Raw genomic sequence first — 8,842 nt, forward strand, 5'->3', positions numbered from 1 at the left:
GTAGCTTATGCCATCATCTTGATTGTTTTGCAGTTGATCGACCCCAAATGATGAATGCTGCCTCTTGCAATTTCCTAGATGCAGAATCCAGCCGTTAACGCACTTCCGATCACCATATGTAAACTGTTTGTCAACCATGCTAGATCCTGGAGTTTCTTCTCAGGTTACGGTGCTCGGGTCACATGATTTTGAGCCATTTCAATTTTCAACAAGGGAAGCAACATAGGCTTCAAGTGGGCCAAGAACAAGCAATGTTAGCATGAATTCTAGGATGGACAAGAGCAATCCTTCGGTTTCGAGTTGCTTTAGAAGGATCCAGCTTTTGTTATTGACATTGAAACTAGTGGACTTTGCAAAGACGATGGGCGGATTATTGAATTCGCAATCCGGGATCTTTCGGGGGGCAAGAACAGTTGTTTGCACACCCTGAGCAACATGCATTTAATCAACAAATGCAGCACCTTCACATATCATTGGTTCCATTAAAAGGACAAAAAAAAAGACCTAAAGTTATCATCGAATGCTATTTTATTTTGGTTGCTCTTGTTGAGAGTCGAACTCAAGACCTCCCGCTTACTAAACGGGTGCTCTAACCAACTGAGCTACAAGAGCCTTGTTGATAGCTCAATCGAAAGTAATTTAAAGATTCATAACTAAAGTAGATTACATGTCTGAACTCAAAATAGAAAATAAAACACAGTTTGCTCTCGTTGAGAGTCGAACTCAAGACCTCCCGCTTACTAAACGGGTGCTCTAACCAACTGAGCTACAAGAGCCTTGGTGAGAGCCCAATCGAAAGTATTTTAAAGATTCATAACTTAAGTAGATTACATGTCAGAACTCAAAATAGAAAATAAAGCACAAATTGCTCTTGTTGAGAGTCGAACTCAAGACCTCCCGCTTACTAAACGGGTGCTCTAACCAACTGAGCTACAAGAGCTGCCTGATAATGTCAACCTGTACTTATATTTATTTTTCTCATCAACACATTAGATGAGTTAAAATTAAGAAAACTATTGATTAAAATTTTGGTAGTCTTTTACAGCGGGAAAAACTATCCAATAATTTAATTTGGGTACAACTAATTAGATATGCGACGCATGTTTGGATATTCATTGTTACTTGACTCTTTAATTATATAGTTATGTAATTATAACTTTTACTTGAAAAATCAAATATAAGAGGGATAAAATACAAGTGATTATTCAAAACCTGTGCGAGGACAATGAAACAGCAAATGAAGTTGAAAGTGATAGGGAAACAGGATTTACTCACCACCGTTCGTTCCTTTTAAATATTTTCGGAAATATAGTAACAAAGAACAAAACGATAGATTTCATATTCAAACCTTCCTTGTATATGTTATATACACTATATATGTGTGTGGTGGAGTAGAGTCGTGTGTCAATACCACTAAAACTTCACCTTTATCTATAGTAAGTGTTAGGACAAGTAGTGTGTTTACAATTTTGGAACACAGAAAGACTAATGTGTATACAAAAGTCACTGATATTTCACCATCATCATCAAACAAACTTATGAAAATGCTCTAGCCGTTGACATCTACCTCTTCAAGGCCATCAGCATCACTAGGAAGCTCACCATATGAAATGGAATATCATGTCTATTTCTTTTTTCCCCCCCTGTATCGGCCATAATCGATGCATAATAGAGCATTTTAGTCACAACCACGAGTAAGAACTACAAATAATGCATGCAATTTCAAGAGCTAATGTCGATACAGCAGTTTGGAAGTGTCTTTATCTGCTGAGGTACTGGGATTTTCTTCCGTGTTGGTGATTTTTGTTATGCTTTAAACCTTGGCTCAACTCCGGTATGTATTGTAGGAAATGAAAAACCTGAAACCTGGATGATTCACTTGTAAAAGCCAAAGCCAGTTATCAGCGGCTCGTAAAAGGGAATTACTTTTTTGAGATTTATGGACTTCATCAGGATTCCAGAATGAAACTTTAGCAAGTCCAAATGTACGCAATGGTATCTTTAAGGACATTTTAGCACCATGAAACTCCCAAGCATGAAGCCACAGAACCCATCCATGCTGCCACCTGTTCCAATATATAACACAGTATACAAAGTGACGGTCAGAAATAATACAGAGGAGCAAACCACATATGAAGGATGGCAAGATGCGTACCTGGTGAGGGTGTAGACAGAGAGTGATAGGTTAGAAAGCAGGCATCCAGATTTTGAAGAGTTGGACCCATTGGTATCCTATATATAGGAAACCTTCATTTAAAAAACAGAAATTGTCAGATATAAACGAGTTTAAAATCACAATAGCAATAAACAAGAGCCATATGAAAAAAGAAAAAAAATACCATGCCACTGAAATCCAACTTGAAGGTGATAGATCACAGCTACTTTTATGTTTTCAGTGACGGAAATCGAGATGCCAGAACAGAAATCTACAGGATGCAGTAATTAGGGAGTGCACAATAAGTGGCAAATGCTAATGTAACAAAGGACAAAGGAATACTTTGTCAACCAAAGGCTCACGACTAAATGGTTGATCATGTTCTAAATATTCGAAATTAAGCTGACTAGGAGGGTTACTGCTATCACTCTCATCACTTGATGAACCCCTAAACGATCTATTATTAAGTGACAGTGTAGTCAGTCTCTGGATATTTTGATCTCCAATATTCAGCTGGCTCCGATCCCCTTGGACAACACTGTTAGCTCTTCTTCCTATTCAACAATCACTGTTGCTACCATCACTACTTGTTTCCCTCGATGATTAGGTATCACTCTCCTCACCAGGCCTCCTATTGAAAAGATGGAAAATAAAATGAAATAACACAACATTCTATTAGCCTAGCATTTCAATTAATGATTTACAGCTCAAGAGAGATCATCACCTTGCACTCCAACCTCTATTTATATGTCACTAAGATTAAGGACCAAACAGCAGATAGTTTAAAGCAAACCAGCAAGACATTGTGATACATGTACGAATGGGGTGAAATTTATTAAATTCCATTCACCAAAGGTGTCAATTTTCAAGTTTGGAAAATAAGTCAACTAGCGACGGCTTTTTGGATGGGATCCAGGAATTTCTGGGTTGAGATGTTGGCATAGCATTCGAAGATATATTTCTTAATATCGAAACGCACTTCAAACCAATCGATTTTGAGTTCAGTAGCTCAAGTTATGACTATTTTAGTGAAGATTGCACGAGTAGAATTTTTTGACGAGATTATTACAAAAATTACGAGTTTCGACTTTTAATTCAAGTTTAAATCATGCTAGATTCAACTTTTAGGCTTATTTTTATTATTACATATGAGCTCATTATTGTATTTATTTGGTATTATTATTTTTAATTTTAATTTTTAAGTATTTAAAGTTATTTAGGAGTTTTATGTTTGTTAGTCAAACAAGAAAATCTAGTTTAAAACTACTTATTTAGATTAATTATTATAAAGGCCTGTTCATTATTCATTAGATATGAGTCCAATATTGTATTTATTTGATATTATTTTATTATTTATTTATTCTAAATTTTGAATTTTTAAAGTATTTTAAGTTATTTAGGAGTTTTATGTTTCTTAGTCAAACAAGAAAGTCTAATTTAAAACTACTTCTTGTTTTAATTAGAGTTTCAGTATAGTTGAAAGTTTTATTTGGATGTACTTAGCTAGCCTATATAAAGACATCTTCATTACTCATTAAGGACATAATTGTTTTCAATAATAAAGTTTTCAACTCTGGGAGTATTTTCTTTGTGCAAGATTTCTTTCTTATAATTTTCAGAAGTAGTTTTATTCTCGATTTTCTTCAAGGAGTCATCGGAATTTATTCTTTATACTTCAATTTGCTAAAGAAATATTTCTTGGACGGTTGATTAGAGCCATTAATTGAGTTTGTTGGGGTTTATATCTCAAAGGGTTTAATTAAACACTTATCCATCTATCCATCATTCATCGGTTTATTCATTTCATCTTCCACTTTTTTTTTTAAAAAAAATGTCATTTCTTTAGTTATTTATTATTTTATTTATTCTTTGTTCTCAAATTTCTTCTTTTTAGTGTTTTCGTTTCCTTTATTTATAAATTTGTTTATTTCTTCTTTATAGGCCAAATCTGAATCATTCTTTCTCGAGTCAAACAACTTGAATATGATCCCCTTCCCCCATTCTTTATCACATTGAGTACAATATAACCCAGATTACATCACGTATCAAGTGAGATTCGAGAATGATTTCAGAAGATAATAAAATCGACTCTAATATCCAATTGTTGTTTCTTAACCACATAAGGATCCAAAAACTCCTTAGGGCCACATAAATTCTCTGTCAAGAGATGCACTAAAAGGGTAGCACGAAAAGGACTATTGACCATAGCAGTTGATTAGAGTACAGATAAGACGAGAATGACTTTGCCTTGGTCTTGCGCAGGGTCTCGATGGGTTTATATATAGTTGAATGCCAGATTAGTAAGGGACATAGTATTGCATTATAGAGTCACTCCCATTCAACAAAAAAAGGAACCCCAGCTCCATATGAACTCCAATCCTTGACAGACTCCTACAAATCCTCAAGCACAAAATATGAAGGAGACTGCAGTCTCAGCTCTTGCTCGCTACATCCTTTTATGCTTATTTATAAGATCACCAAATAAAATCTTATCAATACAAATTCCATCAATATTAAAATAAAAAGACCTAAGCATAAAAATTGATACCCTCTTTATAGTAAAAATTGCCTTATAAAGCCAACTAAATTGTATAAAACCCACCATCACCTATATATAAAAGAAATGTACATTTTTTCAATCAATGAAACATTTTGATAATAAATTCAAAAGCATAGTAAGAACAAATGAGAAACAAAGAAAGAATACAAAATATTTATATAGATGAAGAAAATATTTTGTTAATATTAACTAATGTAAATACAAAGTGTTAATAATTACAAATTGTACTAATCTTCTTCAAATTTGTAGCCCTCTTAGGGGGAGGATGACTCACCCATTATCTTCTTCCTCTGAACTGTAGCCTGCATCTCCTTACACAGTTTTTCCCACTCAAGCCTTGTAGGAACAAAAATATGTCAAAAGCTCTAAGGATGTAATGCACCGTGCTCAGGCTAACTCCATGCAAGTTAAGGGGACCATAAGCCACATTTATGCTACCTACAAGGACATACCTCTCATTATGTACGTTATTAACAAAGGCTTTCTTGGCCCCTTGTATACATCTTATACAATACCACCTAATGATCAAACTTCAAAGATTCCAAGTTAAACTTAGCTTAGACATCCTTTACCACTAAATCATTTTATAGGATCTTAAGAATGCTCTTTAATTTCTTGATCCTCACCTCTAATTTAGGAATCCGAGTCTGAATAAGATGAACCTTTTGTAAGTGGGAAAGGTTGCTAATATTAATTTAATTCCTATTGTAGTCCTGCTCTTTCCTCCCGTTCTCTTTTTCTCCTTCTATAAGTTTCAGGAGAGCCTCCAATTAACTTGCTTCAGCTGTTCATTCTCTGTCAATAAATGATCATGTCTCGAAGGAAAATGTAAATATGATGCTTCTTGACGAAAGATGACTTGAAGTTTCTCTTTCTTTCTCTTAAGAGGCAAAGGTATGAATTTACTTGAGCTTCCTAAAGACAATAAAAGCTTTAGGAGAAAGCTCCGATGGGACTAAGGCATGAGAATCACTAATAAGAACCATAGTTTCTACAAAATAGGGAAAATATGTTAGAGAAATGAAAAGCAAAAAGTTATATAAACAAAAGCTAGGCTTGCACATACTTGCATTAGGAGTCTTCATAGGGTCTTCAATGATATGCTCTATCCTTTCTATAGATGATGTAGTAGGAAGCTCAACATTCAAGTGCTCATGTACATGCTAACAAACAAAGTCAGAAGGTTCCCTCTCCTCTCTAGGAATTAACTTTGTTAACAAGTCCTCTATTCAGCTAACTTTACTTGATAATATGTTTTGATATAACAAATTAATTTGTCTTTAAATAAAAGTTAAAGTTGAACAAAATTGACAAAATGATAAAATCAAGTTTGTCGAAACCAATTTTTGAAAAAACAAAAATATAGTCGTCGACTTAAAAAATGAAATGAAAATTGGAGTCGCCACCGACCCTTTATTAAGGTGTGGTCGGCTCACCTTGAAAATGATTTTGGTCTGCGAAATTTGAAAAAACAGGTTCGGGAGTCGGTTACGCACGAGGAAGGGTTAGCACCCTCGTAACGACCAAAATTGGTACCGAATTGATTAATTAAGGTCTTAATTTCGAATATCGAAAATTCGTGAAGAATTTAAAAAAATATGATCCTCCCTTTCATTAATGTTAATTTTATAAAAGATGCTTGGATAAATCGATGTGGATGCTAAAGACCTCCTTGTCTCAGAGTAATAAAATGTCACACCCAATACATTAGGACACGACATTTTTAGTCCTTGAGAATAAGCTTGTCTTTGATTTCCAAAACTTGTGCGGTGAAGTTTAAAAATGATATTCAATTGCTTTAAGTCAGATGAGAAATCAAAACCCAATACATTAGGGCACAATTTCTCAAAATTCCTAGCATTGAATATAGCCCTTATTATTATTTTAAAAATTCTCATCTCGAGGAATCAACATATCATGTCCAATACATTAGGACACAACATATCGGATTCCCGAGAATGAGCTTTTATTTATGTGTTTTGATTAAACAAAATTTTCGATTATTTAGATTCAACGAGGAAAAATTGGAACCCAATACATTAGAGCTCAATTCTCTCGAGGATTCCAAATTTCGAGTATTGCGTTATTTTTGAAAAATTTTGTATGAAATAACTTTGACATTTGTAATCTTTTGAATGAATAAAAAACGATTGAATAATAATGTACAACATAAAGGATGATTTGTAAATAACATACACTAATGAAATACAAATAATCAATAGGTAAATACAAGCAAGCATAGTAACAATACTCTCAATCATACATTATGCCAATGCTAATAATATCGACATTCAAAGAATAAGCGAATTATCAATACAAAAAATGAGTTATATGTGTAAAATTTTAAATGAAACAATATACATATATGAGTTTAAAATAAGTCAAAATGAAGATAAAAAATAAATACTATATAAAAAATAATATCAAAATGAAGTTTAAAGTGAATATTGTATATGAAGAAAACCAAAATACATGAAATAATATATACATATTAATTTAAATAATATGACACATGGATTGGAAAGTTTCTTATGATAATATATGTATAATAGTATGTATAAAAGGTTGATATAAATCAGTATATAATGAAATAAAATTTTAAATGAAACAAGTTATATATGTAATAAGTAAAAAAATGTAAACATGAAATCGATGATACATTAGGTGTATACGTATAATAATAAAAACTTAATACAAATTATATATAAAATAGTATTATATAAAATGTTATTGACTTTTAAAGCACAAAAGTATATATACATAAATATTTAAAAAGTGTCATAAAAATAAAATTATTAAAATATATAGATAATATTAGATTAACATAAAATATATACTAATATATTAGATAAGAAAAAGAAGCAAAGTTAGTATTTAATAAAGTAATTTACGTATATAAAAAAGTAAATATACGAACTAATGTAACAGTAATACCAATAATAACAAAAGTAATAATAATGAACTAAACAATAATAACAAAATAGAGGACAAAATTGGCATTAAAGCAGTAATTCAGGGGAGAAATCTAAAATAAATAAAAGGAAAGGTCCAAATTACAAAGCGTGAATGGCATGGGGGACTGAAAGGGAAATATTCTCCACCCTCCAAAACGCAGCGTTTCATGAACTCAATTAAAACAAAATAATAAAATGCGGGGCAAAATTTAAAGGAAATAAAAAGATCTACTTAAACACGCTATAATAATCAAGGGACCACTTGCGCAAATCACCCAACAAGGGTCAAAACGCGCGGATCCTTCCCCGGGTCAGGTCACCACGCGGGTCGTAGGCCTCTAAACGGCGCCGTTTTGAAACCATTGCCTCAGCATCAAACGACGTCGTTTCCTGTACTGCCTATAAACTAAAAAAAAACCCTAAGTATCTGCAGCCCCTTTTTATCTTGAAGGAGAGCCTAAAGCAGAGGAGCACCCCCCATGCGCCGCTTCAAAGTCAGAGTCCCCAACCATCTGGTTCCGATCGGAATCAACGAGGGGTTCGACGGTGGACTTAACTAGGTACGGGCTCTTCCCTTTTTTTATTTTGTTACTTACTTTATGAAAAACAAATCCAAAGAAAAAAGAAAAATAATAAAGAAGAGGAAAAAGGAAGATCGGAATCGAAAATCACCTTCAAAGTATGCTATATTTGCTGTTTTTTTGAAAGTTTTTTTTGTATCCTTGTATTGATGTTGTGTGTCCAGTTACAAATTCTGGAAAATGGCTTTATAGCCGAAGATAAAACGAAATAAAAAATACAACCAAAATATATTTCGCTCTTTTCTATTTGTTGTTGTTTTCTGTTCGTTTTTTGCTTGTTTGCTTGTGTGCAGGTACGGCCGTACGGAGCAGGGGGCGTGGAGGCGTGCGTGGCAGCGACGCTGGAGGCTCGTTGTTGATGCTAGGGTTTCTGGTCGTGTTGGGTTGCGTTGGGCCATGATAGTGTCTGGGCTAGATGTAGTCGGGCTAGGTTGGGCTTGGGGTAGTGTCTAGGTTGTTTTATTTGTAAATAGACTTTTAATATTTTTTGTTTTTTATTTTTATTTATAAAATTGGACCGGGCAAATTAGGTATTACAAAGTTAAAATGGTTTTAATTGAGTTAACCATTTTCAATCAAGTTAAAACTGTTT

The 8,842-nt window shown here is 33.4% G+C and overlaps 3 non-coding genes and 1 pseudogene across 3 annotated transcripts; all 4 read right to left on the reverse strand.

The window, feature by feature from the left end:
- Window positions 1-538: 538 nt before the first annotated feature.
- On the reverse strand, window positions 539-612 carry TRNAT-AGU (transfer RNA threonine (anticodon AGU)). The gene has a single exon. It is a non-coding gene; the product is annotated as a tRNA-Thr (tRNA).
- A 90-nt stretch (window positions 613-702) lies between these two features.
- On the reverse strand, window positions 703-776 carry TRNAT-AGU (transfer RNA threonine (anticodon AGU)). Its single transcript has one exon. It is a non-coding gene; the product is annotated as a tRNA-Thr (tRNA).
- Window positions 777-866: 90 nt separating this feature from the next.
- Window positions 867-940, reverse strand: TRNAT-AGU (transfer RNA threonine (anticodon AGU)). Its single transcript has one exon. It is a non-coding gene; the product is annotated as a tRNA-Thr (tRNA).
- Window positions 941-1,726: 786 nt separating this feature from the next.
- On the reverse strand, window positions 1,727-5,800 carry LOC105775537 (uncharacterized; annotated as a pseudogene).
- Between the last annotated feature and the right edge of the window lie 3,042 nt (window positions 5,801-8,842).

The sequence above is a fragment of the Gossypium raimondii genome, chromosome 10 (genome assembly GCF_025698545.1).
Source record: "Gossypium raimondii isolate GPD5lz chromosome 10, ASM2569854v1, whole genome shotgun sequence".
Classification (NCBI taxonomy): Eukaryota; Viridiplantae; Streptophyta; class Magnoliopsida; order Malvales; family Malvaceae; genus Gossypium; species Gossypium raimondii.